We start from the raw sequence: 23,210 nt of genomic DNA on the forward strand, positions 1-23,210 counted from the left end.
TGTTGGATTATTTACACAATATTATCATATGTGTATTATTAACATGATATCAATATTTCATTTTTGAATATCATTGAATATCATTTTTGTTATCGCCAGTACCGGTATATCGTGACCCCCCCCTAGCTGGTACCAATGTGAAGTCCCCATGTCTGTCTATGCATAGGTTATAATACCGTGATTTGCATGTGAGATTTATACTTTGAATTACAAAAAACGGTATAACTTCAATTTAAACTTCAACTTTCATTTAAAATCTAAAAGTCATAAAATGCATGAAGTAAATTATCTAGAAAAACCTGTTTCCTTCTGAAATCCACTCATCAGATCAAGAATATTTGGAACAAATATGATCAGATTTAAACTTTCCTCATGCAAATCAGAATAAATCAAAATACGACCCCTGGATTTTGACTGACAGTTGCTGCTTGACACTCATGAACTTGAATCTGCAGACTTTGAAAGTGTCGTGGCACCTCCCCTGTACTACCCCCATGTGTCGTTCAGCTGTCAACATCGGCTCAAAGTGGATAAAAGGGCTGGCTCATTAATCAAATTCGTTACCTTGTTTTGATGTTCTGCAGAGAGAGACCATTTTTGAGTCCTTGGCTGGACTACATTGTGTTGTGATATTAGCTCCCCCTCTTCACCCCAAACCCAGTCCATAGGGGTCCCCCATGAGAGGCGGTCAGCCCCGCCCTGAGAAGCACTAAGCTCGGTGACACGGCTGTCAAACAAAATCTCTGCGCTTCCCTAAGTCCTGGTTGCCAAGGGTGAACATCAGGAATGTCGCCGGGTGACAAAGGACGATTAGTGGCCTGATTTCTCCATATGCTGACATTTGTGAGTTTTCATGTGTTGTATGGGAATTCTTGGCATTGAGGTTGGTTTGGATCCCACAAAGGGTCTCGAAGGTCCTCTTTCAGACACGACACACAAAGGATGTTGTTGAAACATGTGAAATTTTTGTCTCAATCTGACAAACTTGAGAAAGTGTCTGAATAACAGCATCGATTCTCTTCTTCCATGAAGGCTGGTGTTTACAGCTATGTGATGTTTTAGAAAGTGTTTCTTTGCTGTCACCTTAAAAAGAACAGTAACAAGTTAATGTACAAAGTCTCTCTTGTTGGCAAGATACGTTTTACATTACTTTGCGCCCTACAAATGCAGCGTGTTATAGTCGAGGTGCTCCGCCTCGCCTGAAATAAAGATCGCCCCTGCTAAAGTCAAAAGAATTAATTACATTTTTATGAAATACAACCCTTATTATCTTCAGGGAAAATGAGCAGTGGTGCTGCATGAAACCAAAAAAGCCACGTATTTAATGAGCGAGGCGATTGTTTAAGTTGTCCTCTTGACCCTGAAATGTGTCGACTAGAGCCGCAACGGTTAGTCGACTAATCGATTAGTCGATCTTCAGAAAAATGATCGTCAACTATTTTGATAATGGATTAATCGTAAAAGTAATTTTGTATGCAAAAAATGGCAGAAAAGGCTGTTTGTTTTTTTTAAAAGAAAGCTGTTAATCGTTACTCACATAATCTTTCCTGTAGCTGTTTTGCTGAACCTTTCTTCTTTCTACAGTTGAATTAGTGGTTTTATGTGGGAAATGCATGTCAAGCTCTAAATAGCAGATGATCGCTTTATATAACGGGGCTGAAATGCCAACAAAGGAAGAATGAAAATCTGCCCAGAAGGCACTCCTGTTCCTTCCGTGTAAGACATAAGGTCCTTGTTTACCAGAATGATTACTTGCCCTTTTAAAATGACCCTTTGTTTAGAATAATGAATCTTTTTTGCGTGCTCCAGGGACTCAATCTGATTTACTTGTGTTTCCACAGTAGCTAATCGTGTTGATCCCGTAGTTAATCTCCACCGGAGCTTTTAACGGTGAACCTGGATGTTTTGGCTGTAATAATCACCTCACTGTGCGTCTGCGCAATGAAGCGACGGAAACCACTTTTAGTGAAGTCTAGCCTTGATCTGATCTTTTGATATGACACGCGCAAGTGGCAATTAGGTGTTTGCTTATTTCTTTAGTCAGAATGAGTGCCCTGTGTGAGCGCAGCCTGAAACAAAGGCCTTAATCTACCTACAGAGAGGTTTATATTCCAGACAAACAAAAAACACCTCATTTCCTACTGCAGATCAGAGGTTTGGATTCATACTCGGAAAGCACTTATTGGATGTCATTTAGTTCAACATTAACTAAAATAATCACAAAGCTTTCACAATAAATTCGTCAGCATGGCTTGGAAATCATGCACAAATATCCCTGACAATGTCTAGGAACTGATGATAGAAAGATATTTATTTCACACAACAGGTAGCACCTATAGACTAATACTTTTAAATTTGGTATCCTTTGAAATATTTCAGTATTGCCAATATCTATCAAATATCAAAGTCTTGGTACCAGTACCAAAATTATACTTGTTTAATGCCGTAAACAAAGATATAAACAAAAACAACAAGGAACTACAAAAGAAGCCAACATTTACAAATGTTGTCCTTACCTTTGCCCCAAAACTGCCAACAGGTCATAAAAGGTAATCAGACGAGTCAAAAATGAAACTGAATGCATCATGCAGTTAGTTAAATAATTAAAATTAAGTGTGAAAATACAAATAAAGCTTTATACTTTTGCTTCAGTGGTTAAAACAATAAGTGAAAATCTGTCTGATGATCTTTTATCAGACAGTTTTTTTGGGCTCTAGACACAAAAAGCTCTACAAGAACTTTGCCAAAACACAATTCAGTCTAAAATTGTATGATTTAAATCAAGACGTCAGTGTTTCCCACAGGATTTTGTGAGACTGTGGTGGGTGGACTTCGGACCCTGTAGCGAGGTCAGGGGGCATGCTCCCCTGGAAGAATTGTTTTTACGTTTTAAAGTTAAATGCACCAATCTGGTTCACTTTGAGAGCAAAATTAAAGGGCTATCTACGAAAAACTTTGTGCCCTTTTAAACAATTTTGTGCTCTGGTGTTGGTGGAATGTAACAAAGTACATTTAGGCTACACAAGTATTGTATTTAAGTACAATTTGAGGTACTTGTCCTTAAGTATTTCCATTTTATGTAACGTTATACTTCTACTCCACTACATCTCAGAGGGAAAATATTTTACTTTTTAATGTATTTGACAATAATAGTTACTAGCTACTTTCCAGATTCAGATTCTTAATACAAAATACCGCTGTGGAGGAAATGCAGCCAACGAGGGCCAGCCAGACCACCAGTTGAGAAGTGTAAGAATAGTAAAATATTTTGGGTTCATTATGAAACTGTGGCGGGACAAAATAGACCCCCACAGTCTAGGTAAATAATGGGAAACACTGAAGAAGTATCTGATCACAGAATAAGTACACATGACTACAAACCTGGCCAATGTGATACTTGCCTGTACCAAAAAGGTTTAGGTTTAATCCCCACCCCTAGTATTTACACAGGCTTTAAACATTTGCTACTATATGTTCACAAGCTATATGTTTAGCCCCAGTATTGTATGTGCAAGCGTTTTTGTATTTAGGTGTGTAAAACCAATCGGGTTAACCTTTGCATAGTGGCAGCATGTGGTCTCTGTGATATCTATTAGCACCCATTTACCACCTGGAACACCCTGGAGCTGAGGCACCCCCATTAATAGCCAAGCGGTTTGTGCCAGACCCGGAGCAGGCCGAGCAGGATCACATCTGGCCACAGCAGCCGCAGCCTGGTTATACTGGGCACGTCTGACATGCCTGCCTCCCTCTCTCTCTCATATTGGACTTTAATTGCATCCAGGCCGTCCAGTAGCCGGCGGAGAGAGGGGTTTCCTCAGGCTCGTCCAGAGAGTTGGCCTGGCAGCAGCAGCACTTCCATTTAACTCAGACTAATGTGAATGGCAGAGGGGAAAACACAGATGATGTTATGTACACACATGCTGAGGCTCCAACAAGCACACATACAGACCGATGCACTCTCGCTTGCACGGATTTTACAGCTCACAGTAAAAAATAAATATTGCTGTCTGCATGAGGTCTCGCCCGAACAACCGCCCGAGCATATCAGGAGTTGAGCACGGCCACAGCTTGTTAGTGTTAGCCACCTAGCTGTTAGAAAGCTAGAAAGACACTAACTATAATAGCTCTGTAACGACATTTATGATCAAATTGTTCTATTACACAGACTCGTGACGGTTATAGAAAGTTAAAGTTACATCTCCTCTCTCGTACAATTCCTGATCCTCCGGCTGCACGACTACTTCACTCAGAGCAGCTGTCAATCACAGCTGTCAATCACAGCTGTCAATCACAGCTGTCGATCACAGCTGTCAATCATGACGTCTCGCCACCTTTTTATAGCATCAAATAACTAATTAAAACCAAATGTATCAGAAAAATTAACACTTGAACATACATCAGTGCGATAAGATCTACCTAAAATGACAGAAACCATCTTTGGGAAAAATGTATTTGATGTGTACTTTGACTTTTTAGTATGACCGATGTCCCATCCGCTAATATGGATTACATGGTTACAGCTGATAACACCATCCTGACCCACGGCGCTGTTTTGGAGGCAATAGAAATACTCCCAATCTCGCATTTAGCACCTTTTAGTAGTGAGAGCTGATGCATGCAATGTCCCACTTGTACAGTAAGGAGAATCTATGTTCATGTTGGTGAATTCAGTGTCGGTGATGTTCGTGTTTTAACTTAAAAATCTTGAAAACCTGGCTTTTTTGGGTCAAATGTAGGCAGTTATATAGATGTTATATTAGATGAATAGTTTGGTATAGACCTTATGTTTCCTGTTACTTCTTTCCTTCCTTGCTTTATCCCTTTCTTAACTACTATTTTGTCCATTTCCCTGCTTTGTTTCTTCCTTTATTGCCTTTACTACTTTTCTGCCTCCCTGTCTCTTATTATACCTTCATCCAACCATCCTTCCTTCTCTTTTTCCTCCAGCTATATTGCACAAGTTATCCACCCTTCCTTTCTCCTCTCCTAATTTCCACTGTCCATCCTTTCTTCATACCTTCTTTTTCGAATACACTAATTAACAAAGTGTTCCACTAAAAAGCCCATGGCATTTAATGACAGCACTGGCATCTATCTGATAAATTCCTAATCTGAGTTAAGATAAAAGAAGTAAACTCCAGTCATCCACTGCAGGGGCATTGTCTCTGTCCAGCGAAGCACACAGAAAGACGACAACAGAGCATGTCAGTGGAAGTGGAGATAAGTCGAAGCTGATGTAGCGTGGTGACCCTGCTCAGAGGGCAGTGTTGACTGACGCACAGCGGTGTCGTGTGCAGACAGAAACATGTCAAACAAGGGCATATCTCTTTAACTCTTTCCAGGGAAGAATCATGACTCAAAGTACATTTACGAAGTATCAGGAAGACTTGCTGTTTTCGCAAAGTACACTGAGGTATTTTATGCTTTGAGACAACTCCTATGGATTGTGCAAGGGCCTGCAACTCAACAAGTCTTCATTCACACATCTAGAGGTCAGAGGTCAAAGGACCCCTTTGAAAACGGCCATGCCAGCTTTTCCTCGCCAACTTTGGAGCGTTATTTAGCGTTCTTCCTGACAAGCTAACATGACATGGTTGGTGCAAACCCGCTCCCCTCAACAGGCCCAGCTCAGCTCTGGATGAACCCCGTCCTCCCACCAACAAACCAGCTACGTTTAAGTGGATCGCTTCCACACTGATAATCACAAACCAAGATCGCTGTGGTAGATTAGATCTAATTCCTTGGCCTCGTTAAGACTAGGAGACACGTTTGAGTCTAATATCTTTGGACACGTTTACAGACATGATGGTTAGAGCAGGCTTAGCCCTCATCAGGCAGCGTGCTTTAAATGGCTTCATTAGTGGGGGATGCTGACTAGCCAGCACGTTTAAGCCCACTATGTACTCTTTGGTCACTGTGTTAAAGCAAAAGGCTGCACGCATTGCTTTGAGGTGCTGGAAAAATTAGAGCAATGCTGTGCCTTTTTGTGGTCGGCATCCTAAAACTCTTTAATTCCTAAATTGCCATGCAGATAACACCATAAATACATGGTTGCTAAGTGAGCGGAACGCTTTAAATGTTAAACTATGTAATTACAGGAACCTTAGGGATAAAAATAGCAAATCGGGACTTTTTTTGGTAGAGTCATTGGAATGAAGGCAGAAATATTATGCAAAAAAAACACAAATTTACAATTTTAGTGTGAGACGTTTTTATTCCTATTGCCTCCATATTCTTTCTAAATGAGTCTGTGGGTGCATTTAGCTTTTTGTCCCTCCATTGTGGCTTTAGATACATTCTTAGAAGTCAATCTAAAATATATGAATGTTTTTCACCTCCAACAGTCATGGAAAGCTTTGTAAGACCACTTAAGACTTAAGACAACAAAAGATAATTATGTCTAGAGCTGCAATAATGATTATTTTCATCAATTATTTTCTTGATTTTAATTAATGCATCAAACTTTGATGCAACAAAACATCATAAAATGATAAAAATTACCTTTTGTATTCTTGACCAACAAATAAAACCCCAAAATATTCTTTTAACAATGATAATGAACACAGAAAAACACATTAGATTCTCCACATTAGAGAAGCTGCAGCCAGTATTTGTTTTTGATAAATTACCTTAATCAATTAGTTGATTCACAGAGTCCCCGAGGAATTTCTCGTCCTGACAAATCCTAACAAATCTGATCTTGTGATCAAACTAGTTACAAGATTAAGTCCTAATCGATAACCACACTTGTAATGTATATGACACTTACTTTAAAGGAACAGTGCGTAACATTTCGGGGGATCTATTAGCAGAAATGTAATATAATATTCACAACTATGTTTTCATTCGTGTATAATCACCTTAAACTAAGAATCATTGTGTTTTTATTAGCTTAGAATGAGCTCTTCATATCTACTGTACATAGGGAGCGGGTCCTCTTCACGGAGTACACCATGTTGCTCCGCCATGTTTCTACAGTAGCCCAGAACAGACAAACCAAACACTGGATCTAGAGAGAGTCTTTCACATTTTAACGTTACCTGAAGGTCACCGTAGTTCTCCGACATGCTTGTGAAACTGCGGTAACGTGAGCCGCAGAGTGCAAGCCATCTGACTTCCGTTGCTCCTAAAGTAGTGTTATTATGGTAAGGATGGACTCTGAGTGAGGCAAACGGCGTTACCACGGTTTTGCACTCGGTGGTTCACGTTACCTCAGTTTTGGAAAGGGAGGAGTGAGCGGAGGGGTATTTAGTTGGTTGCAATCTGCAATCACACCACTAGATGCCGTAAAATCCTACACACTGTACCTTTAAGATTAATGTTTTATGTCATAAATGTGTATAGATGGAATGTTTCTTAATTAATGGTCAATATACTGTTTTGGACATCTTATCCAAAGTCTGCGTTAAAGGCATCATTCTCACCCAACATCCCTTCTCTACCTGGCATTCAGTCTCTTCACATCCAAACTGACTTACCTGGCCTCCGTCACGTGGTCATAAACTCTCAGAGCCTCCATCATGTAATTACGAGGCGAGTCTCAGTCCAGCAGATGACAGCTGAAACCGTTTAGTGGCTCTTCAAAATGAAGGTCAGATTTTTTTTTGTTCTCCTACTGAGCTGTTTGATGACACAAACACCAAAGAGTACAGTAGATGAAAGACACCGGCCAGGATTGTACCATTACAACCCATCTTAGGTTCGTACTGATGTTACCCTGTCATTTTCAGAGTCTGCCAACCCGACGCTAGTGAATTAGGTCACCATGTCTGTCGCCTGTGAATGGAGAGCAGCCAGTGTTTGGGATTGTGTAGCATTGGTTTATTACAAAGGTCTTTACCACAAGCTGCAGAAGTCTCACAAATGGGGAATCTAATGGTCCCATATTCATATTTAAATGGCGTCATGGGGGTAATGTTTTTACAGCGGTTGCATTTTTGTGTCATAATCATTTATATTCCCCAACCCCTTTACTGTAGCTGAATGGTTATGTTTTGCGTAGTCATCAGTGCTGTGCCTTTATCCAGAAAACTGCGATGGTTGAAGTCAACTGCAGGACAGAAAGCCCGCAAGTTAATTGACCACAGTGATGCTTCTGTGTAGTTTTTGGGAGCAATTCGTTCTGGATATTATTGGTGAGACATCCTATCAGGAGCAATATATACTTCCACTGATCCACATTGCAAACTGGTGACACAACTCAGGGATTGGTTTGGTGGTTTGAAAATGCTATAAATAATAATTATAGAGTAGTTTGTCCCTTCAAATTGTCTTTATTTTCCCAAGCTAATGGCTGTGATCAGCGAGACTAAAGCAATTTTACCAGCATAAGGATCCTATTAGGACATTTAAAGTTGCACCACGTAACTTCACATCTCTGATCTGTAACAAGAGGTAGTGCTAAACATTTTGAACTTAAATATATAGGAATAATGTAGTATAATGTGAGTAAACTGTACACGGCACACTCATGTTTGGTAACCCAACATATCTGCGATGCCTTATACCAAAAGTAGGGATGTGTGTCCATCCCATTGAGGTATTAAGAGAGCTGGGACAAACACACATATAGGAAGCACACCACAGCTGTATGTTTCCATGTAGCTATTGATGTAGTCATATCTCGGACTCTGCAATATTCCAATATGTATCCGTTCATCTTTACACCTCTAATCAAAAGAAAATCAATTGCACAAAAATGGTATGGACTTTAGGGAAAGGATGCTTTCTTTCTTATGCACCCTCATGCATTTAGGTTAAGACAGGTGTATTGTTACATAAAGATCTTGCTTTATGCGGCTTTATAGTGCTTTCGGTAGCCCTGAAATGAGTTTCTGTCTGCTACATTCTTTCTTTTATAAACCAAACATGGTTGATTAAGGGACGTCTTATAAGACAGAACAGCATATTGTCTGTGTGCATATGTCTGGCTACAGTACTGTATAAGGAGCCCACTGTTCTCGTAAGCTGCCACGTTCTGAGCAGTAGCCTGTAAGTTCTCCGAGGAATGTTAGTAATTAGCTCAGTAATCACAAGCTTTAGGAAATCTGCAGGAAAACAGACTTTATCGCTGTGTGAAAGTCTTCCGTCTGCACTGCGACGGCTTTCTAAAAGGCTCGTTTTATGGTGATGTTAGCAACATATCAACAGGTTACAGTATGAAGGGCCGGTATGGTCCAGTCTGAGAGGCGTTTTATTAGAAAAGCTGAATAAAAGATTCAGCATTGAGCATCGACATAAACTTGCTACTAAAAGTCTGTGGTAACCAGATCATAAAGTGGATATTAAGACTGCACACCCTTTTTAAATTTTCTATTTTGTATTAACTTTAGGCCTGCGTAACCCATTACATTAGAGGTTTTCACTTTAATTTTGGTTTCCTCTAATCAAAGTTGAAAAGACTCATATATTCAGTGTATTATAAAAGGAAAACCAAAGCTTTACTGTGAATTGACTATAGGCCTGGAGCGGTTACAATTTGAGGCATTTAACAGATGCTATTGTTTACAATGTCGTAAAAGACAAAATAGGAAACTGGCTTAACTTGGGTTTTAATAAAACTCTTCTAACATTCAGCTCAGATCGCACTCATACTGTGTTGTTACTGGATTCAGTGACCACGTGTTGATGCTGAAAGCCCCAAACAATAGGCATCTTTTCCCATATGCAACAGCAACCAGCATTTAGCTTAGCATCATGGAAAGACATAGAATCAAAACTCTCAATCGATTAAAATATTTAATCACGATTAATCGCAAATTAATTGCACAATTTTTATCCGTTCAAAATGTATCTTAAAGGGAGATTTGTCGAGTATTTAATATTCTTATCAACATGGGAGTGGGCAAATATGCTGCTTTATGCAAATGTATGTATATATTTATTATTGGAAATCAATTAACAACACAAAACAATGACAAATATTGTCCAGAAACCCTCACAGGTACTGCATTTAGCATAAAGGAATATGCTCAAATCATAACATGGCAAACTGCAGCCCAACAGGCATCAACAGCTGTCAGTGTGTCAGGGTGCTGACTTGACTATGACTTGCCCCAAACTGCATGTGATTATTATAAAGTGGGCATGTCTGTAAAGGGGAGACTCGTGGGTACCCATAGAACCCATTTTCATTCACATATCTAGAGGTCAGAGGTGAAGGGACCCCTTTGAAAATGGCCATGACAGTTTTTCCTCGCCGGAAATTTAGCACAAGTTTGGAGCGTTATTTAGCGTTCTTCCCGAAAAGCTTCCTGACATGGTTGGTGAAAATGGATTCCTATGGTTTTCTAGTTTCATATGATACCAGTACCTTCACTCTAGATTTAAAACTGAGACCGCCACAACCTCCAACAGATCAAATAGCGGCCAGGCCCGATGGTGGCCCGTCGGATTTTTAAGAGGTTAATTAAAAATTGCAAGTTGTGTTAATGCGTTAAAGAAATTATTGCCGTTAAAACAAATTTGCGTTGACGGGTTATTATTGCGTTAACTTTGACAGGCCTATTCAAAACATAAGTGAAAATGCTAACTAGGCAATGTTTCCAGTCATATATCAAATGATACAAAACAAAAAGAGTGAGCAGAAGATGTTTAGATAAGACCTCCATTGTTCTTTACTTATCTTCTTTCAACAGGTAGACATAAATCCAGCTTGATATTTGAGAATTCCTCACATTCCCAATTAGGTAAGCATTTCACTTCACATATGGATCTCCTGATCAAGGCAATGCTACAACGTCCATCTCTTTTATGTTCGGGTAGACGCAGAAACAGGAATGTGGACAGGTGTTTTTGATAGAAATGTAAAGTTTTACAACAGCCTTGATAGACAGCACTGATAGATGTCTATCAACTCCCTGTGAGTGCCTCCTGCAGAGTCATATATTAGTCCGTACTCCAAGGCAGCTCCTCAGGGGGATTTCTCTTTTTGACTGAGCACTTGGCTTTCGCCCACCTGGCTGAGGACTCGCGATGCAATTTCTCATTTTTGTTTTGACTGATTTGTAGTGCGAGCTTCTTTGATGCGAGGGCCATTGTTTAGAGCGCCTCGTCCTCGTGGGATCATCACGATGTTCTGCAGAACTTTCTTCTCGAGTACAATACGTGTGCCAGTTTCTCTCTCTCAAAGCATCTTTCATTGTGTGCGTGTGTGAGAAAAAGAGAGGACAGGAAGGAGACTCAGAGCGCTGTATTTGTGTCAAGACTCCCACTCAGTCTAAAAAACGACAAAAAGCAGAGATGAACGGTCTGTTTTTTTTTCTTCCACAAAAGGCTCCGGTGTCAGAAGAGACGAGGACGATGCTTTTTCTCACTCTCACAGTTTGTGACTCAGCGAGCGGGTGAATTCACACCAACACAAAATGCCTCAAAAACCCTCCTTCGCCTCGCCTCGCTCTCTCAGGCTCTGGCAGGCCGAGGGGATCCTGTAGAGGGGGCTTATGTGTGTGTGTGTGTGTGCGTCCATTATCAAGGCAGCCCATCTCCCCTCGGTGCTGAGTGCTTCTCCAAGGTGTACAGTACAGCCAGGCAGGCCGGACAGAGAAAGGACTCCATTCTTCTACCCGTCCTGACTCACGGTAAAAGTGCTGCACTACCTCGAGCTCTGGTTTCTGTGGTCCTTTTGTCTCGCGCCACCGATCGAGGACACAAAATGGGTCTGGAGGGAACCCAACACCGCGCCCTCACGTTTCTCATCGCCATAGTCACAGGAATGAAGAAAAAGCGATGCTGCTCTCGTGAACATTTAAACATTGCGAACACATTGCACATATGACCAACTCGTACTCACATGCATACCTATTCAACTTTTACGTCCATCACCTTTAACCTGATATTAGATATACAGCTCTCCCCGTAACCTTTAAATAGGAATTTCCCGCTCACACTTGAAACTGTCCCAGGTGGGCTGCCCAGTAAAGCAATGCCACTGACCCAGTAATGTGAGCAGAATGAGCAGCTCCGCTCTGCAAGCATTGGACCTGAATACTACGGAGGCCAATCGCAGCGGAGGCTCGTAAGTGGAGCTTTTTGGTGAAGGAATGTTGCCGGTAAACACAGATTTGCCATTAGATATGTGTGGTACCAGATCTGACCTTCACTATCAAAGGGATATAATACCGGTGTGAGATCACATGCCGGTAGCTGAAAGGATAAGTGTTTGTGTGTATGTGCACGTTTGTAATTGTAGTGCCATCCTAAAATTATTATAACGCAAATTTGTTTTAATGCCACTAATTTCTTTAACGCAGTAAAGCAATCGATCTTTCGGTGGTTGTAACGGGCTCAATTTTAAAGCTAGAGCTTAAGCTCAAAGATACTTGTATCATATGAAACTAGAAAACCAATCGATTGGTACGAGCCATGTCATGATAGCTTGTCGGGAGGAACGCTAAACAAACGCTCCAAAGTTATGCTAAATTTTGGGCGAGGAAAAACTGTCATTGCCATTTTCAAAGGGGTCCCTTGACCTCTGACCTCAAGATATGTGAATGAAAATGGGTTCTATGGGTACCCACGAGTCTCCCCTTTACAGACATGCCCACTTTATGATAATCACATGCAGTTTGGGGCAAGTCATAGTCAAGTCAGCACCCTGACACACTGACAGCTGTTGTTGCCTGTTGGGCTGCAGTTTGCCATGTTGTGATTTGAGCATATTTTTTCATGCTAAATGCAGTACCTGTGAGGGTTTCTGGACAATATTTGTCATTGTTTTGTGTTGTTAAATGATCTCTAATATTAAATATATACATACATTTACTTAAAGCAAGCATATTTGCCCACTCCCATGTTGATAAGAGTATTAAACACTTGACAAATCTCCCTTTAAGGTACATTTTGAATGAATGAAGTTGTTATTAATTTGTGATTAATCATGGATAATCATGCGATTAATCGTGATTAAATATTTCAATCGATTGACAGCTTTGATTTTACGTCTTTTCATGATGCTAAGCTAAATGCTGGTTGCTGTTGCATATGGGAAAAGATGCCTATTGTTCTTCAGTGGCCTTTCAGCATCAACACGTGGTCACTGAATCCAGTAACAACACAGTATAAAATGTGATCTGAGCTGAGTGTTAGAAGAGTTTTATTAAAACCCAAGTTAAGCCAGTTTCCTATTTTGTCTTTTATGACATTGTAAACAATAGCATCTGTTAAATGCCTCAAATTGTAACCGCTCCAGGCCTATAGTCAATTCACAGTAACGCTTTGGTTTTCCTTTTATAATACACTGAATATATGAGTCTTTTGAGTTTGTCATGTTATGATTTGAGCATATTTTTTATACTAAATGCAGTACCTGTGAGGGTTTCTGGACCATATTTGTCATTGTTTTGTGTTCTTAATTGATTTATAATAATAAATGTATACATAGATTTGTATAAAGCAGCATATTTGCTCATGGCTTAAAGCTTTAAGATAGATATTCATACATTTCATTTACATTCATACACAAGTTTATTTACTAAACCTATTTTTCACAAGTACCTCAAAGGACTAAGCTTACCTTCTTACTTCATATACAGTCAATCATCATCATGCCATGTTGCTTCAAACACACTCAGTCTCCGATTACTTCAAGTGAAAGTCTTTGTGAAATGCAGGATCTACACAGAAAGGCTCACATTCCAACACACAACCTTTTCTTTTTTTCTTTTTCTGTGAAGCAACAGAGCCGCTGTGTTAAAGCAACTACTGCTGTCCTCTCCTTTAGCAACTGCCAATAAGTGTCCCTTGAGCAAGGCAGTTAACTTCTAGTGAACAAGTGAAGACTGTGGTTGTTCTGGGCAGCTGATGTGACTGGAAAAAAACACGTTAGCCCACTCAAATAAACTAATAAACAGACCGAATTCTTTCATTTCAATCATGGTGCTGTTCTGAATACTGCATAGATAGTCCCTTGACTTGATGGCTCCATAAAAGCATGTCTCAGGTCTGTGTTTTTTCCCCCTGTGATGCCTACTGACAGATTGGCACCCACTTGTCAGTCGCCCTCATTTAGAGTTTTTTCCTCATTGACTTTCCCCCACTTCCAACTGTCACACAGCCTGGCCCATGGGAGGCAGCCTGAGTGGAAACCTGGGGTCTGGTCTGGCTCTGTAGCTCACATTAGTCACTTGTGCAAACCTTGTCGTAGCATCGGCAGGAGCTCAAGACTGGAGGTTTGCCCGTTTCTCTCTCTGGCTCCGCTTTGCCGGAGGAGCTCCTGCTCTGAGGGGCCCGACAGCAGAGGAAGCCAACATTTTATCTCTTGTCGAATGTTTGAAGAGGCAGTATTTCAAGCATGGGTGAGGATGTGTACTGTAGCTGTGATATGTCAATCCATCCATTTTCTGCCACTTATCCGGGGCCGGATTGTGACGGCAGCAGCCTAAGCAAGGTAGTCCAGACGTCCCTCTCAAAAGCAACGTTTTCCAGCTTCTCCTGGGGGATCCCAGATAGTAATCTCTCCAGCATGTTCTGGTCTACCCTGGGGTCTCCTATTAGTTGTGCATGCCTAGAAAACCTCCAAAGGAATGTGCACAGGAGCAGGGCTCCAATAACCTTTTGCATCGGTTGCACTGGTGCGCATAACTTTTTCATTTAGGTGCACCATCACATAATTTGGGTGCATCCAAAAACCGCGCCTTTTTATGCGTTACCTTTTTTGTCAGTTCCCATACACATTTGTAATTTCTTATCACACAATGTAAATGATTGTAAACAGGAATAAAGGTGCATATAAATGTTTTGTAGTGGGATGAGGCCACAGATGTTGGGTCAGAAGAGCTCCTGTTGCATTTCTGGGGCCATTCTTTATGAAATTGTTGCAGCAGCCGGTGCTATTTATGGCCTGGTAGCAGTCGAATTGGGTGTTTTAAAATAGAGAAGAATTACAAAGAGATGAGTTCCTTGTTGTTAAAGCCCAGAGGCTAAAAAAATAAGCACCTAAAAGCAAAGAAAAGTGTGTAAATAACTGCAGCCAAAGTGGGTTACTGGGTTATTCCTGACTTTTATGATTCACTTATGTAAGCCAGCGAGCTTCAGACAAATTGCACCACCATAGCATGTGTCAGTTCAAATAAGTCTCAACTTGTATCAGACTTCATCCTCCATAAACGAAACACAGGTGTCTCTATCTCAACTGTTTACATCCGTCTCTCACGCAATGCCGGCCTTTGGGGAAGTTTAGTGTCTGTCTGCCACAGCTATCTCTAATATTTCACAACTCCGTGTGGAGAGAGCGGGGGCGGACGATTTGTGGTCAACAACACAGGAATACTTGACTTCCTCCAGGTCGTCCTTCATTGCCGTGAGTGTCCAGACAGGAGACATCGTGTCCATTTTCAGAGCACACTCTGTGTCCTGAAGCCAACTTCAGAGCTCACACATGTTGATGCTCAGCACTGAGTAACTTTTTGATTTGTAGGTGAGTAGATGTAGCTATAGGATGTACTCCATGTCCAATGCCAATATGAACTTTTAAACAATTTTAGGATGTGCATTCCAAGCAAAAATACTATTCGATAATCACTGGGAACTAGTCGATTATTTTTTGAAAATCGCAGTTGTCAAGACATTTCACTAAATAAACTAAAATGTCAACCTTTTGGCCTAAAAATGCATCTCAGCGCTAAATTAAAAACAACATATGTCAGTAAAAAACATCATGTTTATACTACCATACATCATGAGTATACTGTATAATTATTTAAATCTGATATGTGCTCTGTTATTGATACCGACTTAGCCTTTGCTGTTTAACCTCCACAGCTGGTCCCCTTGGATATGACGGTCATTAGAGCCTGTGGTTTTACAGTGACGTTAGTGTGCAGCTGAGTCACACTGGTACAGATAGTGGAGGTACACCGTATAGGCACACGCTGCCTTTGCTGTGGCGCTGATGCTGTGTGTTTGAAGCTGCGTCTGTAACTCGACACGAGGCCGAGGCCAGGAGGAATTACAGGCCATCGGATAAACAGAAGCTGTAGAGCAGCAGCAGGGCGTGCTCCCTTCAGGAAATTAAAAGCCATCGCTTCTTCCTTCAGTCTCCTTATCCTCTCTCATCTGCTGCCAGTTGGGTTAATGAATAGCACACTAACAGTGTCTGGGGTCTTTCTGTTGTCTGCAGAGGACATTCACCTTCATACTTAGAATGTTATATGAGCACAAAAAGGAAAGGTGCATTGTCAAAACTTGGTAACTGCAACTAATTGGAAACAACTGTTTTATATATCATTTACATTATGACGACTCGGCTTTCTTTTGAAGTGTTATAAGAAATCTCAAATTCTGGGAACCAAAATGGAGAAAAACCTCCTTATATTTCAACAAACAATCTTTATTGACGTTAGGTTACAATTTTTTTGCAGTCTTTCTAACAGCCAGCAGGGGGCGACTCCTCTGGTTGCAAAAATAAATCTGATTGTATAGAAGTCTATGAGAAAATGAGCCTACTTCTCACTTGATTTATTACCTCAGTAAACATTGTAAACATGAGTTTATGGTCTCAATCGCTAGTTTCAAGTCTTCTTCAATACAGCATGATGTCCATTTAGTAAATTATGGTCCCATTTAGAGTCAAATAGACCATAAAGCAGGGGATGCTTTAGGGCGGGGCTACCTTGTGATTGACAGGTCGCTACCACGGCGTTGTCCGGTCTGGGAGTTGTCCGTGTTTTCATCTTAAAACATTAACCCTTTCACAGTATGTTTTCAGTTCATGAAAGTTAATTGTAACATTAAGCGTTTGGTTGTACTTAGCTCCACCCTCTCGTGTAACTTTTGGTTGCAAAAAACCAAGATGGGTGACGTCACGGTGACTACGTCCACTTCTTATATACAGTCTATGATACGCCAGTGAGTTCAAGATAAGTCATCGAAAGGGGAAAGGAGAAATGTTTATATTAAGATACTCAAAAATTATTTATTGACATCTATTTAGCGTACAACAAGAGATAGCTGAACAATGAACACACACAGGATTAGAACTTTAAAAATGTATTTTTAGTTCACTGCGTCTGCTAAAACACGTCAAAAATAAGGTCAGAACATACCTGATGATTTTGGAAACTTGGAATACATTTGTGAAAACAAGGAAAGTTAAGAAAAAAGCAAAGTTTGGAAAGAAATTTAGGTCACTTATTTCAATTAATGAGTTAAAGGAAAGAAAGCACAGAGACGAGGAAAGCTGGGATGCCGGGCGTTCTCCACGGAAACCTGCACGACTGCTCTCGTACGTTTCAACATTTTTTTAATAACAAGCCACAGATGAAAAAGAGATTCTATCTTGTTGTGGTTAACCTGGATAGTGGAAGACTTGTATATTAAAGTGATGGAGTGCATGTGCTTGGTATTTCCACACTGCAGGGTAAAAACAGGCATTTGGCGTTCGTCTCAAAGCAATAAAATAGGGAACAAGAAGGAATTTCATCCACGATGGAATTCTGGTCACACACCCGGTGTTTTGCCGACCTAGTCGTCTTCGGGGTTGTTTTGGAACATTCGTCTTTTCACTATTCAAACACTCACTTGTGTCCAGAAGAGGACGGAGGAAAAACAAACAGTCGTGATGCACAAAGAACATAGCGAGCAGATGGGACGGGGTTCAAGAGGCGAGCAAACACGCATGACACGTCTCGGTCAAAGCCTCAAAAATGTTGGTGATATATTTGAATGCATGGTTCTCATACCAGAAAATCAGCGACAATTTTCCACCTCATTGTCTTTGAATTGTGAGCTTGTGTTTCATAACCTGTCATTTTGTGACGTGATGTTTGGAGATGTGTTTTGTACCTATGGTTATGCTTCAAAGGTGATAAAGGTCGCCTCTTTTCCATCATAATACTCCCTACCTGTTTGAGTTCGCCAGGTGCAGCCCGCTCAGGGGTCAGAGGTCATAGCTCATCCTAGTCAGGAATCCCATCGCGACCGCCGACAATCACAGCAACCATATTGTTCTCTATGGGGAATTATTTTATGGGAGCTTACAGAAGGGGATTATAGAAAAGTAGCCGCAGTGTTTATGTGATTATATTGCAGTTATGTCATCAAGTCTGACATAATCAAAAGAAGTCTGTTTCACTGATTGTTGTAAAACAGTTGTGGTTTGGGGCTGTTCAGAAAGTCTTAGCTGTTAAAGAAAGTGTGGCATTATAGACTGACCACTGATATATAGAGCGACAACGCCCAGCTGTTTGACACTTATAGCTTCACGAGAAAAGATTTTTATTCGTTCACAATTATGAAGCACTCTCCGCAGTTAAAGAGAGCAGGGAAGTGAACAAATCAGTTCAGTATGACAACATGTAATCATTGGCAAACCTTCTAAGAACTCAATAAATTAATCATGAATGAATAAATTGGTCAATAAATTGGTATTTTCCATATCCTGAAGGTATCTATCCCCTAAAATACAGCTGTTATTGGACCAAATTACAAAGGTAGAGCTGCACTTCTCTACCTATGTAGTGAGATATCACAACTTTCTCTAGTTGAACCAGTGTTGAAACCATTTGACAATGAATTGATTGGTCGGTTTATCTGCTCTGGTGAAAATTAACAATTTTGATAATAAATGAACAGCTGATGTTATTTATCGAGCATAAAAGCCACATATTTTCTGGTTCAAGCATCTCAAATGTGAGGATATTAGCTGCTCTTCTCTGTTTGACATCATGTTTGATTAAATTACCTTTGTGTTTCGTATTGTTGGTTGTCACCGGAAAAATTACGATTGATCGGAAAAATACAGCCCTAAGTGAAACACAAAAAGTCTCCTAAAATGTAGCATGAGAAGATGTAGCAGATCGGAGTGACCAGTATTAGATCTACGGTTATGTGTTTTTACTTAGCAGTGGTGGAAAGTAAGTAAGTAAGTTTACTCAAGTACTGTCTAATAAGGTACTTGTACTTTCCTTGAGTATTTCTGTTTTCTGTTACTTTCTACTTCTACTCCACTATATTTCAAAGGGAACTACTGTACGATACTCCACTATATTGATTTGACAGCTGTACATGTAGGTACTAGTTACTGTGCAGATTAAGATTTTACATAAAAAAACATGATACGTTTGTAAAATTCAACAAATCATTAAAGATTAAACCAGTGGGTACCAACCTTTTTGCCTCCTGGCCTCTCACAAAACATTGAGAAATTAGTTTTATCTTTCTTTCCTCTCCCATTAATCATCTCATGACCCCTCAGATTCTCTCAGATTCACTCTTAGGTCACTAGGTAAATTGATTTGGTTCTGTGCGGTAACTCCTGTCTGTTTCTCCAAACTGGGGGCGTGCTGACCGTCATCTACTGTAGTAATACACTGACTATAGATAAGTACCTCATACCCCACTTCAAAACACCCAAACTATCCCTTTAAGTACATTTTGCTGATAATACTTCTGAACTTTTATTTGGATTTAGAATGCAGGACTTTTACTTATAACTGAGTATTTTTACATTGCTGTATTGGTACTTATACGCAGGTAAAAGATGTCTTCCACTACTGTACATATGGATGCTTCAGCCTTTTGAAGCCTCCACTATGCAGAGATCTTTAAAGCAAAGCAGAGCGTGTTTAGAACCAGATGACTCAAGAAGTTACATAACAGCCGGGGTGATTAAACTGATGACTTTCACAATTATGGTGCCTGCAGCTGTTTTTCCTCAGAAACAGTAAAGTGCAGGTGTCATTGAGGTTTTATTTTGATCCCACCCTACACACCCAACTAATACTATAATAGACCTGACTAAACCCCATTCCAGACTCATTTCCACCGAGTCTTTATTGTTCAAGAAAATGTTATTCTATTCTTATTTGAGTCTCAAATAGTGTATGTACAGGTGGCGTCCTACAGCTCCTGTGCTTAGAGACGTGCACGGTGGGTAAATTCAGTGGGGGGTCCTTCCATCTTAACACAACACTTCAACACCTCAATGCACAGCAGCATGAAGCACAAAGGTGTTGAATGACAGACCAGAGGAGGAGGCAGGCCGGATCAAATGTAGCGTTTGAGGTTTGAGGCCAATTGTGGCGGCGGGTTCTGCAAATGGAGCGCAGTCTCTCCACTTCCCTGGGTGGATTACAGGAGCTAAATAAAGCCGTTGTAACTCCAGGGTGGACGGCCTTTGTTCCATTCATCAGCACTTTGCATTAGTCACTACACTTCAAGGCTAATGTCTGTATCCTTTTACTGCAAAAGGTGCTTTTTGCAGACACATTAAAGGTGCTGGAGGTAATTGGGTGGGTCTTTTTCAGCTTTGGTCTGTCATTATTCGGGGAGTGTGTGTGTGTGTGGCGAGTAATCATGGCAGTGACCTGCGACCGGAAGGCTGCCAGTTTGAAGTCGTGGTCTTGCTGGGAAAAGAGTGGGCAACAAGACACACTGTGGTTTCCATAAATATTCACCATCAAGGTGTCTTACAGTCTCTAAATCTAATCAGGATAAAACTATATTACTAAAACAGAATAATTGTGCATCACTGTGACTGTTTAAGACAACTGCAGTGTGTGCGAAATGCGTCGTCTCCTTGAAATTGTGCCCTCAATTTAGAGCTGAAACGATAAATCTATTAATTGATTGCAAATGTTTTAATAATCGGTTAATCATTCAATTAATTCATCTTTTTTTAATGATTAATTAAACGTTTTTCAAGCAAAAATGCCAAACTATGGCCTGCTTCAGCTACTCAAATGTAAAAATGTGCTGCTTTTCTTTGAAATATATGGTTGTAAACTAAATATTTTTGGGATTGTGAGTTGTACAATTATCTATTTGAAGATGTCACCTTAGGCTATGGGTGAAATTTGATGGGTTTTTTTACATTTTTTTTCTCTGAAATGATGACTGCAGTGATTGAGAAAACAATAATGATAAAATAAATCGCTAGTTGCAGCCCAACATTATCTCAATTAATGTGCCTGCTTAAATATGGGCTTAAAGATGCTCTATATGATATCCAGAGCATTGATATAGCAGCAAACAAATACTGTCTATGTAAAGATATAGAGGAGTAATGTCTACCTGAGCAGAGAATGAAGTCACTCTCTCTACTCTATCTAAGTGTGTTGTAATCTGAGCTCCTCTGTGCTTTGTTGACATAGCCAGGTCGGCCGCAAGTGCTTTTAGTGCATGCTTGTGCATGTGAGTGTGTCCCACTGGCCATCTCTGCACTCTGCACTGCTCTCATATGGCAATTACAGCTGATAACGCCATCCTGATCGACGGTATTATCGCGGAAGCTTAGCAACCACCAGCACTGTTGAGGTTGTTTTCACTGTTAGTGCCATTAGCACTGTTAGCTGTGAGCCGCCAGCTCAGCCGTCGCCATCCTGAGAGCCATGTTGAGGCAAAGGAAATGCTCACAATCTCGCATTTAGCACCTTTAAGTAAAATAAGTAAAAAATGTAATTCAAAGTTTTAAAAAATCATCTTGTGACTTTGTTTTATGTAGTAAGGCAAAGACGCAAAGAGGATACCTCATGAAAAAACTATTTTTTTATCCAGAATATGAGCAATATTTAACATAATTTATAGACTAAATTCATGTAAGTACCAAGTGAGTTTCCTTTAAAGTGGTGGGGATTCTCACTGTGGCGACACTGACATCCTGACATGCAGCCTAAACGGGTCTGAGAGTAAACATGTGGGTGTTGGTAGAGAGCTGGCAGAGACGTGTGAGAACTGCAGCTGGTATTAAGATGTCTGGCCTTCAGCGTTGCCACATTGTAATAATCCTTAATAACTCAAGCCGGGCTGTCACCATTAATAAGAACAAGGTTATAATTGACTTCCTGGATTAAAAAGGCTAAGACTTTCACAGTGTAGACCATAAATGTGTATTTTCTTCACTCCACTCGATTGCTACAGAATAACATTGAGTCATCCTGTACTCAGTTCATAAGAAGCTCTTACTGAACATGTCTAAACACACTATGTCTGGTAGGTTCCTGGCACTCAGAAAAATTCTTTTCTTCTTTTTTTTTTAGAATAAACTGAAGAAGAGTTTGTTTTTTTGCATGAAGAGAGATGTAGCCACCATGGCTAAACAGACAAAGAAAGTCAGAGTTTTCATAGGTTCATTTGGTGGTATCCAAGACCCAACCCTTGATGTTGAGTTGGATAGAGTCCTGTTGTATCGCCGTAGGTTTGTGTGACAATACGTCTAATGTATAATAAGCCTTGCAGGAGAAAAAAATATTTTTTGATGCGAGACGGAAAGTGTGAACTGTTAAGTGAATACAGATTTGGACCCTGCTGCTCGTTAATTGGTGGCACATCAGGCTGGTGCCAGTTTTGGTGTTCTCTCTCTGTTTTGACTGGGTCCTTGAGTTTGTTTGGATCGTTGTCACACAGTTTTTAATGGAGTTAATGAACTGACAAAGTACACAGTCGGATACAAGCACAGCAGTCTTAACAGCTTTTGACCTACAGTATTAATCAGGGAAAATACCCGCACAGATTTCACGATTAGCAGATGGATTTATTAGTAGTTTAGCTTTTGAAATCATGCTAAAATCACATAGCTGCTACCATAAAATCCCGTGGTTGGTTCGTTCACTTTCACACCACAAGTGAACCGCACCAGAGTCTGCTTGGAAGCGGGTCGAAACCCACCTTTTCAGGCGGTCTTGGTTCGGTTAGTTGGTTTGCACCACCGGGTTCGATTGACAGCTTTCACACCAGCCCAAACAAACCGTACTAACCAGGCAAACAGACCTGAGTTGGTTTTAACCAAACCAAACGGGTTAGGTGTTAAAGCACCCTCACACTAAAGCTGGGCATACACTGTATGATTCGGTCCGACTCGCAAATGAGTCGTGCGGCTCAAAATTCAGGCCCACAAACAGGCTGAAATAGTACAGTGTTTGGACCAGATTAAAGATGGAGACAACAATTAGGTGATAGGTATCACCAAAATAAAAAAAACAAAACAGATCAGCATCATTAAAGATCAGCACTCACGGGAAATTGTTACTGCACAAAAAACTGAAAAATAGTGAACACAATAACAGGAACACCCTAAAAGTTGTGCAATAATTTCCGCACTACCATTTGCAATCTTATGATGTCCAAATTTTGTTGAGACTAGTGGTGTTTATACTCTATACCTATAATTGTATAGAGAGCGTAATATGCGGTATTATTGCAGTTTTTTTTTTGCAAATTTACTACATTTATCCAGATTTTAGTGATATATAATTAAGCTTAATTGTTAGGCT

The sequence above is a fragment of the Sebastes umbrosus genome, chromosome 18 (assembly GCF_015220745.1).
Source record: "Sebastes umbrosus isolate fSebUmb1 chromosome 18, fSebUmb1.pri, whole genome shotgun sequence".
Lineage (NCBI taxonomy): Eukaryota > Metazoa > Chordata > Actinopteri > Perciformes > Sebastidae > Sebastes > Sebastes umbrosus.